Source organism: Xenopus laevis, chromosome 2S, assembly GCF_017654675.1.
Source record: "Xenopus laevis strain J_2021 chromosome 2S, Xenopus_laevis_v10.1, whole genome shotgun sequence".
Classification (NCBI taxonomy): Eukaryota; Metazoa; Chordata; class Amphibia; order Anura; family Pipidae; genus Xenopus; species Xenopus laevis.
This window is the reverse complement of record NC_054374.1, coordinates 49116555-49132938: the sequence shown is the minus strand read 5'-3', so window position 1 is coordinate 49132938 and position 16384 is coordinate 49116555. Positions and strand designations below refer to the sequence as shown.

The window sequence follows — 16384 nt, the reverse complement described above, 5'->3', positions numbered from 1 at the left end:
ACCATTAAGCGCCTAATGGTATTCTTTACCCACACTTTAAATGTATTGGATTTGTGCTTGGGATGGAAGCAGGGGTATAAGATACCTAAAGAACTTTATTAAGGGTAAATATACCAGTTTACTTTGTTCGCAGCTGCAGGGAGGCCCAGTAGGTATAGGGGCCCCAATTCATATACAATTTCAATAAATATTGGTAAAACAGGTCAACTTCTAGATATTTTGGGGGCCTGAAAAATAATTTGCTGTGGGAACCAGTAATCTAGGTACGCCACTGGTTTTAATTGCTAGGTTAAAATCATACTTGCAAAACTAGGATCCGATAGGTTGTAGGGCTTTATATCCATGGGCCTAAAGTGTTTATGATTGCTCCAAATGGTTATTAAAATGCCATTACCCTCTGCGAACCACATCCCCCTTTTAGTTGCATAGGACCAATAACATCTTAACAGGAATACTGCATCCCATATAAAGCAGCTCTTTCCATTAGCAATGTTGGTAGGGAAAGGCATTATGGCCGCATACCAATTATAGCTCAATGAGTGTACAGTATCTGAAAGGAAATTAGAGGCGGCTGCAATACCTATTTCCTCAGGGTATTCCAATGCTTTATCCATGTGCCTGGCTATATTTTATGTCTAGAAAGACAATATGTGATCCAGTGGGATTCAGAATGGTCTGTCAAAAGCAGTACTTTTGTTGTACATTTGGTGACATTAGGCAAAAACGCCTCACCAAGCCAATGCACTTATGGTGGGGGAGTCCAGTCTAGTTAGAATGTATGTGGCCCTTGTATTTCCAGATTTTTTTTTTGATGTGCACCTGATTGTGGGGACCCTGCAATGAAAGGTAAAAGGGATTACAATCACTCAATTATGTGTGCAATTTATGGCTGATTGACAATTTCACACATGATGGCGGAAAAACTATTATTGTGGTGATGGGGGTCCAAAGTTACACCCCTGGTGGCAATACTTTTTTTGGTTTGAAACTAGGAAGACATGTTGGAACCGTGGTGTACTGTTTTTATTGTGCATATTCCACCCCAGCTTTTTAGTAGCACCATGTTGTGGCTTAACTCTAAAAGACAGTTTCTATACTCCAGTGCTTTTACACTCATTTTACAAGCATTGCTCATTTTCAGTACATGACGTCACTGGATATGCCTGCTTCTGGAAATGGCGCCACTGTGCATGTGCAACTGCCTTTCTGAAGTTGTTGAATGCTCACTGCGAATCCACACATCCGTGTGCTGACATCACTGAGTCTGTAACCTGTAAAACCCAGATCACATAGATATATGGATGGGAGGCCAGGGGGGAGAAGGGCAAAATGGGTTACCCCTTGGTAAAATCAGGGGAATTGCTACAGTCCAGAAAAATTCAGGAACGTATATAGGTAACACCTGACCATCTTTCCACCTAAACCTAGTTCCACCTGCACTAGAACTAATGGCATTCTAATTAACAATGTTGATTCACTAAGCTGCCTGGGTAGATTTTAATGATGGCTTGGGGAGACTAAGTCTCCCCAGACCAACACCAATGCAGTTCCTACAGGATGGAGGTATTATACATGAAGTTGGTAATGCATTTACGTATGCTGCCATGTGTTTAGTAGTTATTGCACATAACACTGACGTATTTATTTTACAATATGTTCTGGGGTATTATTTATAAAAACTGCAGTGTACTTATTCTACCGTGTGTTCCTGGATTAATGTTACCAGAACACTTGGAAATATAGAGACATCTAATAAATGCATTTTGCGACAGTAAAATCATTTAACAAAACTGCAATTGGTGAAGCCATTCTGGCTTCTAGATCTTTCCCTGATTTTTTTTAAATTATCTGGTAACACACTCTGGGATCTAAAATGAAATCCTAGTTTTGTAAAACTTAATAATGCTACCCCAGACATAAACTTCTTTAGCCTATGGAAAGTGCACCCCATGTGTCCCATGGGCAGTGAGTACTTAGCCCAGAAAAACAGTCTAAAAACAGCAGAGTTTAGTACAATGCCCCTGATGGCTGCACAGCAGTTTTCTAAATTCCCCTTGAAGCCCAGGTAGGGGCTCGTTAGGATAAGGCCAACAGGCCCAGACTGCCAATCTGTGGGTTCTGGTAAATGCCAGAGGGGCTGCTGTGAGGTGCCATAGAAAGTCACACCTTAGTGGGCTGGTGGGGTGCTTTTTGGGATGTTTGGGCCTCAGTGTACCTGAAAAGGCAGGGCCTATTTTGATTCTCGGTCCAGACCTGAAGGCCGATGCAGGGCCATCCAGCAGGCATCCTCACCCCCCTGGGAACGAATTTGTGAACATAGCATGGGCGGTGCACATACGCACAAGAGTGGTGTGTGCATGCTTGGGGACAGTAATATGCAATTAGCATCAGTGAGGGGATGAGGGCTCGGAGAAGGGGTAGATGAAGGATGAGGTACGTGCCAGACACCCCCGTTCCCGTTGCACCCTAGGCATGTGTCTCTTCTACCTACCCATAGTTCCAGCCTTGGATAAGGCTAGTGGCATACAGAATTGATGATCAGGGTTTCTACAGAGTTGGAGAAAAGCTGATATACTGCCATCTGCTCCTTCTTACAAGTGCACCTTCATGGTTTCAGCCTGTAAGCCCACACATGGCATGGATTTGTGCACAAAGTATGCATTTTTGCACTCACAAACTGAGACCATGCTTGTCATTGCCCTTTTAAGGAGTGGATGGGAACACAGGTGGGGAAAAGCTGATAAACCGTTCTGTGTGCCACTAACATAAGATTAGGGGTGAACACTTATTTGCTGTCCTATATGTTCTTGGAACTACGACTCAATGGCCGATACCCAGAAATGTTGGTGTATTTGTAGCTTTTTTATGAGCAGAAATGAAGGGATGAGCAAGGCACAGACATAGCATGCCTAGGAAAATTAAAGACCCTTCATATTTCACCAAATGCTCATTGTACATACACACCACTAACACAGGAAGATTGAAAAAAAACAGGAGCAATGGCATAGTGATAGGAGTCTGGGGCTCCAAAATTGGTAACCACCCCTGGGGGGAAAAACAATACCAAAGGTATGTGTGAGCTAAGTAGGGGACTAGACAATATCTTCTCTTCCAAGGGGACCACTGGTTTAAGTTAATTATCAAGTCATTACTGAGAAACAGACCCTTAACTTGGTATGAATGTCTAATACCCAGTAATACGTTTACTCAATAAAACACTATCGTTCACGCTGTTAAACAACTTTATACAAACATCTAAACCTTTAGCATAAGCAATATTTGTAATTCGACTAAATACTCTTGCGAACTCGTACGCTTCTCTGGCAAAACAAGAACAGCTGTTAGACGCTCTCATGACATACAGTAACAGTGAGTGTGACAGTAGGCGCAATGTACTGTATGTCCGGCCATGAGGAGGAAGAGGAGGTGGTTGCCGGCGATGATGGTGGAAGAGGAGGAGGTGCTCAGCTGTAGCTGCGGCTTCTGTTCATGACGCAGGAGAAACGCACCACCGGCTAAAGAGAGACATTACGAGACTGAAAGAAGGGAATATTTATGTGTGTGTGTGTGGGAACTCATTATCGAGTCATACTGTCGCGAGCACAAAGCTTCAACCACTGACAAGCCATTGAAGCGGCGGAGAACAAGATGACCGGACAGTCCTCTTAAGAAGGGTGAAAAGAAAAACAGACGCGGGGGGCGACGTGAAGAAGTTTCCATGCATATGAAGTTGTGGGGGAGGACATAAAGGACGCTACAACAAAAAAAAATTAACCAGGAAAGCACCCGACCGCGCCGGTCTGCATAGCTTTCCTCCACAAATTCCCTCTATTACTTTATAGGATTATTATTGGGAAGGTTCGTGCACCTCTAAGTGTACGTGGTTTGCCCCGTCTTATTTGCACTTCTGTTATGACCAAAGGGCCGGCTCATTTATATCTCCAGCAGGGGAGGATAGCTCACTAGTTTGCGGTGAGTAAATGGCCGTCAGTGGCTACATATTAAACCATTTTGTACAGTGCACCTGGTATCAGTTCATTCGGCACATACTGAATTACCTGTTCGTTACCTGGCCGGGAAGGAACTTTGTTTTTTGAGGATTAACTGGGGGAGGGGGTCCCCCAATTTAAAACACGCAGGGTTGGCCGTTGGTATGTGAGATATACAACACATATGCACATTTTCTGTAACGTTCCCATAGTGAGGCATTCTCGCACCCTACTGCTTTAGAAGGGGTTCTGGGAGCTGTAGTTCAGCGGCAGCGCTGAAGCCTAAAATGACAACGTTGCATTCTAGGAGAGAGCTCCTGTAGGCGCCCGGACGCATTATCAGCACAAATCCACGTAACATTACTGTCCCCAGCAGCGCACGTCCGTTTACTTTTTGGGAACGGGACTGTTATCTGTCCATGACATGTTGCTCCTGCCTGGGAGCTATGTAGGCTTTATGTCTGGGTTAAGTCGTGTAACATGAATGAACTGATAAGTATATAACATGTCTCCACCCTTGTATTTTCCTCCCTTTTTTTTTTTTTTTTTTTACAATATGAAACTGTAAAGGAAAATGGCTGACGTCTCTGCTCTCCCCCCATCCTGTCTGGGGCTGACTGAGAATGATCTAACACTCCTCCTCTTCCTCTCGCCGCCTCCTCCATAGGCCATTGCTGACCGAACTCTTCCTCCTTTTTGCCCGTTCTGCCCCCATTTTTTTTCCTGTTTCTATATTAACCCGTGCTTGTCCACTCCTGTATTGAGGAGGCTGGGGCCACACACCTGTGGCCTCCATAACCCTTACATTCGACTCTATGTAGCCAACAATTAGCCGAGCAGTTCCACTTTTATTTCTATCCCTCCCACTGCCCTCTTTTCTCCTCCCCCATTTCTGTCTTCTCTTCTGCTTTCTGCCAAGCGCCATTATTGAGGTGGAGTGATTGGAAGGGGTGGGTGGGGAAAGCCGAGAGACATGTAGGCCCTGCCTGCAGTTCAAGGCCTCTGCCTAATTTATTTAAATGCCTGCGCTACTTCAACTTACACGAACAACCTAACAGTGCTTGTTTCAAATACCGGCCGCTCCCATCTCTCTCACCTGTTTCCCTTGCCACAATAAAGCCAACATGCCCCTAAAATAAAGACGGAAGCTGCTGGAAATGTAAGTAAAGTCCATATGGGGCCTAGTGTAAGAAGGGCTGCTGAATCCAAAACATCTGTGTTAGGTTTGTCACTGCAGTAAAACTGTTTGGGAATAAGAAAGAGGATGTCTGTTTTAAACCTTACAGACTTATCTCTTGTAGTAAATTGACATTATGTTTATATTAATAAAATATCCTCAGCTTTGATATTCTAGAACATTGTTATTCTTTTAAGTTTTAATTAAGACACACCGGTTGGGATGTAGGCATATGAGAGAAAAACAAATTTGTGTCTGTGTTATGGTTATTCAAAATAATTTGTTTGGATCTAGATGTTTATGAAGTGTATTTTATTTACCTAATTCCCCGACTGGCAATCTGGGTTCTAGCAAATGCCAGAGGGGCTGCTGTAACATACCATAGAAAGTGACTATTAAGTGGGCTGATTGTACTAGGAATGCCAGGGCCTATTTAGAATCCCAGTCCTGCTAGGCACTAGTTCTGGCTTGTTAGCTAGTATCTGCTATTCATTTAGTGTTAATGGAAGAAGTTAGATTGAGGTTTAATGGATACCAAAGGTACATACATAGTGCTTTCTAGACATAGGTTCAAACCTCTATTGGCAGGACAGCATTTGTTTGTTGCCCCCATGATTTCATAAGGTTTCACATAACGGTATGGGTTCTATTATCCAGAATATTTGATACCTGGGGTTCTATATAGAGGGTCTTTTCATAATTTGGATGATATGATTTGGATCAGGGCAGCCATCAGGGGGGGACAGGGGGGAGAGTTGTAGGGGGCCCGAGGGTAAGGGGGGCCCGGCCATGCCACACTTACTTGATTAGCCAGGCCCCCCATCTTTCTGAGAGCTGCTGACTTTGGGAAGGCATTTACGTTTAAGGGGCCCTGGCTACCAATTTTCTCATAATGTGGGGGGGCCCTGGCCACCAAATGTTTTTTATATTTATTAACATGTGGGAACCCTAGGCACCAATATTCTTTTTGTTTTTTTACGGTGTGGTGGGGGGCGAACCTGTGGGGTGGGGAGGGCGGACCTGTAGGTGGGGCTTGCGGTGGGTGCAGCCCAGGGGGCCCAGGAAATTTTGTCGTATGGGGCCCTGCGATTGCGGCCCTGATTTGGATCATATTATAATTTATTTGTACACCATTTAAGTCTCCAAAAAAATAACTGCATTTAATAAATCTAGTAGGATAGTTTTGCCCCCAATATGGATCATTCTAATTTAGTTAGGATCATACGGTTTTATTATTACAGATACAGATATGGGAACTGTTATCTAGAAGGCCCAGGACCTGGGGCTTTCCAGATAACACCTTTCTGTAATTTGGATATTTATATTCTATTAAAAAATCATTTTAACATTAAATAAACCCAAAAAGGCTTGGCCTGTCTCCATTAATGATTACCAATATCTTAGTTTAGTTTAATTACAAGTTACTATTTTATTATTACATAGAAAAGGGAAATCATTTTAAAAAAAGATTGGGATTATTTGGATAAAATGGAGGCTAAGGGAGACTGCCTTTCCATAGTTCAGAGCTTTCTGGATAATGGACCCTATACTTGTACAGAGAAAACAAAATAGCATTATTTGCTTAAAATGGGTTTTATGGGAGATGGCATTCCCATTATTTGGAGCTTTCTGGATAGTGGGTTTCCACAATTGGTTTCTTATACCTGCATTAAAAAAATGCAGTTGAATTAGTCTTCCTGTCGTCCTAACTTACCTTCATGCTTCACTTTCCAGTCATTTAGTCCCCACTGTGTAGTGGAGCACTACTATATTGTGAACCTCTGATGTTTTCTTGTGTGAATCCTATAAATGTATGTTTGCTCAAACTAACTTGAACTTCAAATATCTGAAGCTGTATTTATGAGTAACAAAATCACAAACCACCAAATTAATTTGAAATCACTTTTTTTATCGTGGCATTTCACATCTCTTATAACCTTTTATATTGCTTCATGTAATTTTAAAATGGCAATATGCCTTCTGTCTCCAGGCCTCCTGATCTTTGGTGTGGCACATGTGTAGTACATGTATGGGACCTGTTATCCATAATACTTGGGACCTGGGGCTTTCTGGATAATGGATCTTTCGGTGTTTTGGATCTTCATACCTTAAATCTACTAGGAATCCATGTAAACAGGAAATAATCGCAATAGGCTGGTTTTGCATTCAATAAGGATTCATTCTATTTTAGTTAGGATTAAGTACAAGGTACTGTTTTTATTACTACAGAGAAAAACTAAATCATTTTTAAAAATTTGGATTATTTGCATAAAATGGAGCCTATGGGAGACGGCCTTTCCGTAATTCTGAGCTTTTTGGATAATGAGTTTCTGGATAACAGATCCCATACCTGTACTCCTTGTTGATGACTTGTGCTCAAGACCATTTACACTTGTTGAGTTTGGCTGCAAGAATGCACTGGTCATGTGGATATTGGGCTTTTATATGTTAGCATTGTTTTTAAGAGAAAAAAATATTGGAGGTTTAGTGGTAAACTCACTCTAATTTTTGCCTGTTCTGCTGTTTGCAGGTTTTGTTGTTGTATTAATAATATGGCAAGTTCTGGGTCCTAATGTAACTTCTAGGCATACATGAAATGGGAAGCGAGACATTATTATGTAATTTTTAGCAGTCAAGCACCAACATTTACAGAGATGGCAAAAAGGTTCACGTTTCTAGCTATTTTAAACTTTTGATTTTAGTGTATATGAAATCAAATATAACCAAAACATAAAGCTATGCAGAAATGATAATTTATGCTACATCAATTACAAGTGCGAATACAAAGGGGCGGTAACAATTTAACTGTAAATATTGATGTTATGTTGATGTGTTCCCAGACTTGGTAAAGCTGTCCATAGATGTTGAGATTTTTAAAAGATCCGATCGTCATCGTGAGACCACGATTATCTCGGAACGATCATACGAATTGTCTATCAACTAAAAAGACCAATTTGCCAGGAAAACAAAGGGTAGCTGCCTGCTTGGCCCTGCAAACATAGATAGATTGCACTGGGACCGACAAAGATTTTTAACCTGGCCGATCAATTTCCTGAACGATGTCGGCCGAAAAATCGCAAGATGTTCGATCGTTTGAATCCCACTAACCGCGCGATAATTTAGAAGGATTGGTCGGACTTCGCTAAAATCGGTTGTTCGGCAAGAGAAATCTTTGCATCTATGGGGACCTTTACTTAAACAATGTGGCATTTTTCCACACATGACTTTTCAGTATGTATGGAATCCCAGGGATGCCTCTTCAACAGACCATTTTGCAATCCTTTTGGTTCACAGTAACTCTTATCTAGAAGAAAAATGTAATATGCCTATGTGGGTTTTTGGCAGATGAATTGGGGACCCATGGTTGAAAATTAAGCATTTCCTTACTTCTGCTTATGTGCTTTTATTATGGTTATTAGTTTGAAAGGATTTATGCTGTTTGGCCATTTGGGTGGTCAACCAAATAACACTGTAAGGGCCCATTTGGCACCTAGGCTAACTAGTCATATAACTTAAAGTTTGCCTTCGGCCAACGTATAGTTGATCAGTGGGAGCCAGTTATTGATTGCTTGCTGTCTTTCTGAAAAATTATACCCCATGATGTGTAGGTACAGGTATAAGATTTATGCGCATTAGATTAAGCCCACTTTAATAATTGCAATAGTAGTGATAATGGCACATGACTGGGGCTTAAAGGAGAACTAAACCCTAAAAATGCCATATTTTATATAGTTGAACCAGTCTAAAGTTTCAGCTTCTCCATAGCCAGCAATGATCCAGTATTTCAAACCTGTCACAAGAGGGTCACCATCTTGGAAAGTGTCTGGGACACGCACATGCTCAGTTGGCTCTGAGCAGCTGTTGAGAAGCTAAGCTTAGGGGTCATCGCAAATTATCAAGCAGAAAATGAGGTTGGCCTGTAATATAAGATAATGAGAAAAGGCTGATTATTACATTCTGATGCTAATTGCGCTGGTTTCTGTGCTGGTATGTAGCAATTATCTGTATTACCTGTATTACTTTTCAGCCTTAAATTGTGACATTATATATTCTATGTGTACTGTATATTGTGAGTGGGTCCCTAAGCTTAGTAATTGACAGCAGCACAGAGCGTGTGCAGTGAATCAACAGAAAAGAAGACTGGGAGCTACTGGGGCATCTTTGGAGACACAGACCTTTACTGCTGAAGGGCTGTGGTTGCATTTGTCTGGTACAGAGGCCCAAAACATAATGTACAGTTTCTAGGCTACATTAGTTCTCCTTTAACAGTAAGGGCAGTAGATCACGTTGGAGGATTATACTTTATGAAACAGTACATGATCATTACCCGATTTGTGAGTAGTAGTTGAGTATGCGTTTTTTTGTTGTAGCGTTACAATGACTCTAGGATTAGGCTTTTGAGTAGGCTGAATCATTGCGCATTTTGGACAAATCCTAAGTGTTCAGCCAGACCAAATACAAAACCTCAATTATTTTTTTTTTTTTTTTGCATATACAGTGGTGTGAAAAACTATTTGCCCCATTCCTGATTTCTTATTCTTTTTGCATGTTTGTCACACTTAAATGTTTCTGCTCATCAAAAGCCGTTAACTATTAGTCAAAGATAACATAATTGAACACAAAATGCAGTTTTTAAATGAAGGTTTACGTTCTTAAGGGAGAAAAAAAACTCCAAATCTACATGGGCCTGTGTGAAAAAGTGATTGCCCCCCTTGTTAAAAAATAACTTAACTGTGGTTTATCACACCTGAGTTCAATTTCTGTACTCACCCCCAGGCCTGATTACTGCCACACCTGTTTCAATCAAGAAATCACTTAAATAGGAGCTACCTGACACAGAGAAGTAGACCAAAAGCACCTCAAAAGCTAGACATCATGCCAAGATCCAAAGAAATTCTGGAACAAATGAGAACAAAAGTAATTGAGATCTATCAGTCTGGTAAAGGTTATTAAAGCCATTTCTAAAGCTTTGGGACTCCAGCGAACCACAGTGAGAGCCATTATCCACAAATGGCAAAAACAGAACAGTGGTGAACCTTCCCAGGAGTGGCCGGCCGACCAAAATTACCCCAAGAGCGCAGAGACAACTCATCCGAGAGGCCACAAAAGACCCCAGGACAACATCTAAAGAACTGCAGGCCTCACTTGCCTCAATTAAGGTCAGTGTTCACGACTCCACCATAAGAAAGAGACTGGACAAAAACGGCCTGCATGGCAGATTTCCAAGGCGCAAACCACTTTTAAGCAAAAAGAACATTAAGGCTCGTCTCAATTTTGCTAAAAAACATCTCAATGATTGCCAAGACTTTTGGGAAAATACCTTGTGGACCGACGAGACAAAAGTTGAACTTTTTGGAAGGTGCGCGTCCCGTTACATCTGGCGTAAAAGTAACACAGCATTTCAGAAAAAGAACATCATACCAACAGTAAAATATGGTGGTGGTAGTGTGATGGTCTGGGGTTGTTTTGCTGCTTCAGGACCTGGAAGACTTGCTGTGATAGATGGAACCATGAATTCTACTGTCTACCAAAAAATCCTGAAGGAGAATGTCCGGCCATCTGTTAGTCAACTCAAGCTGAAGCGATCTTGGGTGCTGCAGCAGGACAATGACCCAAAATACACAAGCAAATCCACCTCTGAATGGCTGAAGAAAAACAAAATGAAGACTTTGGAGTGGCCTAGTCAAAGTCCTGACCTGAATCCTATTGAGATGTTGTGGCATGACCTTAAAAAGGCGGTTCATGCTAGAAAACCCTCAAATAAAGCTGAATTACAACAATTCTGCAAAGATGAGTGGGCCAAAATTCCTCCAGAGCGCTGTAAAAGACTTGTTGCAAGTTATCGCAAACACTTGATTGCAGTTATTGCTGCTAAGGGTGGCCCAACCAGTTATTAGGTTCAGGGGGCAACTACTTTTTCACACAGGTTTGGATTTCTTTTCTCCCTAAATAATAAAAACCCTCATTTAAAAACTGCATTCTGTGTTTATTTGTGTTATCTTTGACTAATAGTTAAATGTGTTTGATGATCAGAAACATTTTGTGTGACAAACATGCAAAAGAATAAGAAATCAGGAAGGGGGCAAATAGTTTTTCACACCACTGTAGTTATGTAGAAATGCATGATGTATATTATTTTAAGTAGGTTCTAAAATTGTATTATTCCCTGTGTACTTGTATACACTTGAGATGACAATACAACTTGACTTGACCTAAGGCATTTGACTTTCAAGCACTGAACATTTGGATGCCCTAATCTTTTTTGTTCACACACCTGATCTGGGATTCATATTTGATATTCCACCCAACCTTTTGTGGAGGTATTTGTGTTCAGCAGAACCAACAATTATGGATTTGGGAAAATCCAAATGTATGGATAGATGTGTAATACTGAAGCTTTGGTCCTGACTGCAATTACATGTATAAATAATGCCTAAAGTTCTTGTAGCATACACAAGGTCTTAGGCTGGTGGCACAAGGTAAGATTTAGGGGAGATGAGTCGCCCAGCAGCAAATTTCCTCTTTTCCTCTCCCCAAGGGCTGGGACACACTGGGCGATTTGGGGAGATTTAGTCGCCTGGTGACTAATCGCCACGACTTTCCACGACCAATCTTCCCCGAATGCTTCCCCTCTCTCTGCACCTGGCTAAAATGAAAAATCGCCTGCGCTAATCACACGCGGCGATTCGTTTTCCGAAGTCGCCCGTAGTTTCCTCGTGAGGCAACTTCGGGCGACTTCGGAAAACGAATCGCTGCGTGTGATTAGCGCAGGCGATTTTTCATTTTAGCCAGGCGCAGAGAGAGGGGAAGCATTCGGGGAGAAAAGTCGCTGCGATTAGTCGCCAGGCGACTAAATCTCCCCAAATCGCCCAGTGTGTCCCTACCCCAAATGCCTTCCCGCCGGCAAGAATGTCAGTCACCGGCTGTTACACGAGTGAGTAGACATTTCAAACTACAAGGCCATAATAGCAAGCATTTGAGGTGGTTGGTTCTACAGGTTGTGAGTAGGCCCCCTAGGGGGGGTGACTTTGATCGAATTTTGTTACAAAGAAACCATGTGGATAGCTAAACTTAACACTATGGCTCCAGTGGGATTAAATGAACAACTTAATTACTCCTTCTTTTTCTAATAAGGTGATACCTCTTCTTATGTAACTTTTTTTTTTTGTTGTGACCTATAATTTACTCCAGGGGGATATACATATGCTTGTTTTTTCTTAAGCTTATATTTTCTTATGTTTATATTCACAGTTTCAGTGGAGGATCTATCAATTTGTTTGCTATTGCACGTATTTAAGTTGATGGTGCACAACAATGATATGAAAAACTAGCATTTAAAGGGGTGGTTCACCTTCAAACAACTAGTTGTTTTCACAGATCACCAGAAATAATGACTTTCTCCAATTACTTTCTAGGTGTGACCGTTTTTCTAATATTGAAGTGTCAAGTGTCTTTTTTTTTTTTTTTCAACTTCTGAAGCAGCCCTGGGAGGGGGGGGGGGGTCGCTGACTCTGTAAACTGTTCTGTTCTAAAAGGAAACATTTAGTTGATACATTTCTTATCTTTGTCCCTGCTGACCAGAAGCTCTGGGTTTCATTACAGGCAGCAGTTAGAATTGATACAATAGTTGCTAATACTCCAGAGATGCTGCTGAGGAATGTATCAATTAAATGTTGCAAAATTGTAACAGTTTAGAGCAGTGATCCCCAACTAGTAGCTCGCGAGCAACATGTTGCTCTCCAACCCCTTGGATGTTGCTCTCAGTGTCCTCAAGCTTATTTTTGAATTCTAGGCTTGGAAGCAAGTTTTATTTATTAAGTACTGTATAGTGCCAAGTAAAGATTACTATAGGCTGCTAGTCCACATAGGGGCTACCAAATAACCAATTGCAGCACTTATTTGGCACCCCAAGGAACTTTTTTATGCTTGTGTTGCTCCCAAACTCTCTTTACATTTGAATGTGGCTCATGGGTGAAAAAGGTTGGGGACCTGGTTTAGAGTCTGCATCGAATTACTGAGCTGTCCAAACGCCAGAGACAAGAACATTCAACTTTAAACTTAAACTTTTGGAAAAACAGTAAAAATTGGAAAGTAATTGAAAAAAGCCTATATTTCTGGGGAACAATCTAAAAACACCTGAATTGAAAAAAGTGTTTGGAAGGTGAACAACCCTTTTAATGTCATGTAACAGGTATTCTTTAATCTGTATATGAAGTTCAGATTTTTGGATTTAAAGGGATACTGTCGTGGAAATTTTTTTTTTTTTCAAAATGTATCAGTTAATAGTGCTACTACAGCAGAATCCTGCATTGAAATCCGTTTTTCAAAACAAGAAATTGATTTTTTTATATCTAATTTTAAAATTTGCTATGGGGCTAGACATTTTGACATTTCCCAGCTGCCCTCAGGTCATGTGACTTGTGCTCTGATAAACTTCAGTCACACTTTACTGCTGCACTGCAAGTTGGAGTGATGTCATTACCCCTCCCTCCTACAAGCAAAAAATATTTTATATAGATAGTTTATTATATTTGTTTACACAAAAATGAAACACAGGAGTACACTCCCAGGACTGATGACAGGGAATAGAAAAAAAGGATAAAATAAGGACATACTTGAAAACCAGGGAAACATAGGAGGAAGTCTAGGAAGGGTTAAAATAGCTCATGAAAAGGAGGCAGTAAGTAGTTAATGTAAAAAGAAGTATTGCAGGCAGGAAAGGAGCAAGGTGTGTGTGAGGTGGATAGCAGAGGGAACTCACAGCTCCTTTACCTCATCTAGTAACCAGTAAAACTAACTAGGAAGGCAGCAAGGAGAGAAAGTCCCCCCCCCCCCCAAAGGAAAGCAGAGAACAAACTTACAGAACGGCAGGAGCTTTGATAGTGTCTGTGGGAGGAGGGGCTGCTAGTGCAGCTGTAGAGCAGGACGTAGGAAAGTGAAAGTAATTGGTTCCCTGCAACCATATGACCTCTCTCCTCCAAACATCACATGCATGGGCAGAGAGGGGAGGGGGAGTGTACAGCTAGATTCTCATGTCGTAGTGCGACCTGGCTTTTCATTACAGAGTGGCTGCCTCCAAGCACACAGGTAATGCTGTGCCTGCTGTTAGAGCAGCACAGGATGAATGTGTAATGAGTAGAAATGGAAGCCCCCATGACAAAATACAAACTAAAATAACTTATGCATGGATTTGTGGATTAACATTTTATTTGCCAGACAGTGTTTATGGATGTGTTTTTTATAAAAATGCAAAAAAAAAAAGTTTAAAATGACGACAGATTCCCTTTAAGCATCAGGTGGTGGCACTTATTAGGTGAAATCACAATTATGTTGAAGGGGCTTTCACTGACACACGGTCAGATTCGAGGTGATTAGTCGCCCCGGTCTTCCCTTACCTTCCCGCCGGCTATCATAAAAAATCGCCAGTGGGATGGCACTCATAAAGCAACTTCAGGTGACTTTGGAAAACGAAGCGCCGCGAGTGCCATCCCGCTGGCGATTTTTCATTATAGTCGGTGGGGAGATTGTTACCCCGAAGAAGAGGCGATTTGTCGTGGGGGGCGACTAATCTCCCCGAATCTGGCCGTGTGTCCTTACTCTAATGCATGTTGCTTCAGTCTTCCAAAGAAATTTGTCGCCAAGAGATAAATCTTCATTTCTGTGGGCAACTCATATCCCTGAAATGCCTTCCCACTGGCAAGAATGTGACTCAATGTTGGGATGGCATACATGTAGTTTCTGTTTTCCAAAATTTCCTGACGTTTCCTTGTAAAACAAAGCTTGAATTCTAATCTATGGAGCAGGGACACTGAGCAGATCTGCTTCTCTCAGCTTGCTTGGGGATCTTACTCTTTTCTTGATCTTAAAAGGCTTTATATTTGCCATTCATTTGATATGCATAGTAAGCCTCACATGACAGAAGAAATTGAATCACACAGATGCATAATGTAGCATGCTTTTGGTTCACAGTCCCAGATCAGAGGCTATTATTGGTGTTTTCCATTGCTTAAAGTGTTAGGTGACCTGTGTTGATCGTCAGCATGTGAAACACTACTATGTATTGGTGGAAAACAAAAACTCTGAGGTGTCATACCATAGAAAAGGTTTTTAGAAAAAGTAACTGAACAATGGCTTTTATAGACAAGGCAGATTCTGGAAGCTGAGCTAGAACATTTTTGTAAAGGCTAAGTGAAAAATGTAATGCTGGATCTCCAGGATATTTCTGGTGATCTGTGTGCCATTAGCCTTGTGCAATTTAGTATATTTTTAGGTCTTAACAGTTTGACTTTCTTGTTCTTTCTTTATGTCCCTCTTGGCAAAAATGTCCCACTCTTTATCACAAAGTTTTTTTGTTCATCTTTTTTCCTCGATAAAGCTGGCCATAGATGTAAAGTTTTTTAAAAGATCTTTTCATTATCGTGAGACCAAGATTATCTTGAAACGATGGTTTAAATGTACGAACAACTAAAAATACCATTTCAACTTTCAAGCCATATTGTCTAGTTGAAGCCAGGAAAACCGACGGTGGCTGCCTGCTTGGCTCTGCAAACGTGGATAGATTTCACCGTGACTGATGAAAATTTTTTAACCTGGCCGATAAATTTTCAGACCGATGTCGGATGAAAAATCGTAAGATGCACGATCGTTCGATTCCCAGTAACTTCACGATTGGTTGGATTTCCCTAAAATCGGTCGTTCAACAAAGAAAAATCTTTGCGTCTATGGGGACCTTTAGTCATATGTAATATTGAATTACCAGCACCTGTATTGGACAAATACATAAGGACACAAATCTGTACTTTGTATAGCGGCTAATTTATGTATTTCTTATTCCGAATGTAGTTCAAGTTGAAATAGACCGAACAGTTTGCTTTCAGACAGAATCAAGCATAGTAGCTTTGCTACTCTGTAACACAGACTTACCAAGCCATTTAAACTTTAAGGTTACCTCTGTACTGTGCAGATCAGCTGCAGCTAGTATTAAGTAAAGTGTTCCTTAACTCTATTAAATACAGTGGGAGTGTGGATACGTTTCCAAATACCTTTTACAATCTGTGTTGAATATTATTGATTGTTAACATGTATTTATTTGGCAATATATTCTGTAGTAATGTATACAATATAGTAAATTCGGTTGGAAAAAAAAAGACAAACATCCATCAAGTTCAACCTTATAAGTCTATAAATAACCTGCCTAACCGCTAGCTGATCCAGCAGA

General features: G+C 41.1%; 1 protein-coding gene across 4 annotated transcripts in view; it reads left to right on the top strand.

Moving 5' to 3' along the window:
- Positions 1-3419: 3419 nt before the first annotated feature.
- The window catches only part of usp9x.S (ubiquitin specific peptidase 9 X-linked S homeolog), a 132180-nt gene continuing 119215 nt past the window's right edge, over positions 3420-16384 (top strand). For 2 of the 4 annotated variants that reach the window (XM_018249221.2, XM_018249219.2), the window contains exon 1: positions 3421-3972. The gene's annotated coding sequence lies outside the window, so the exon portion shown is untranslated. The other 2 variants (XM_041583748.1, XM_018249220.2) reach the window with 2 other exon arrangements.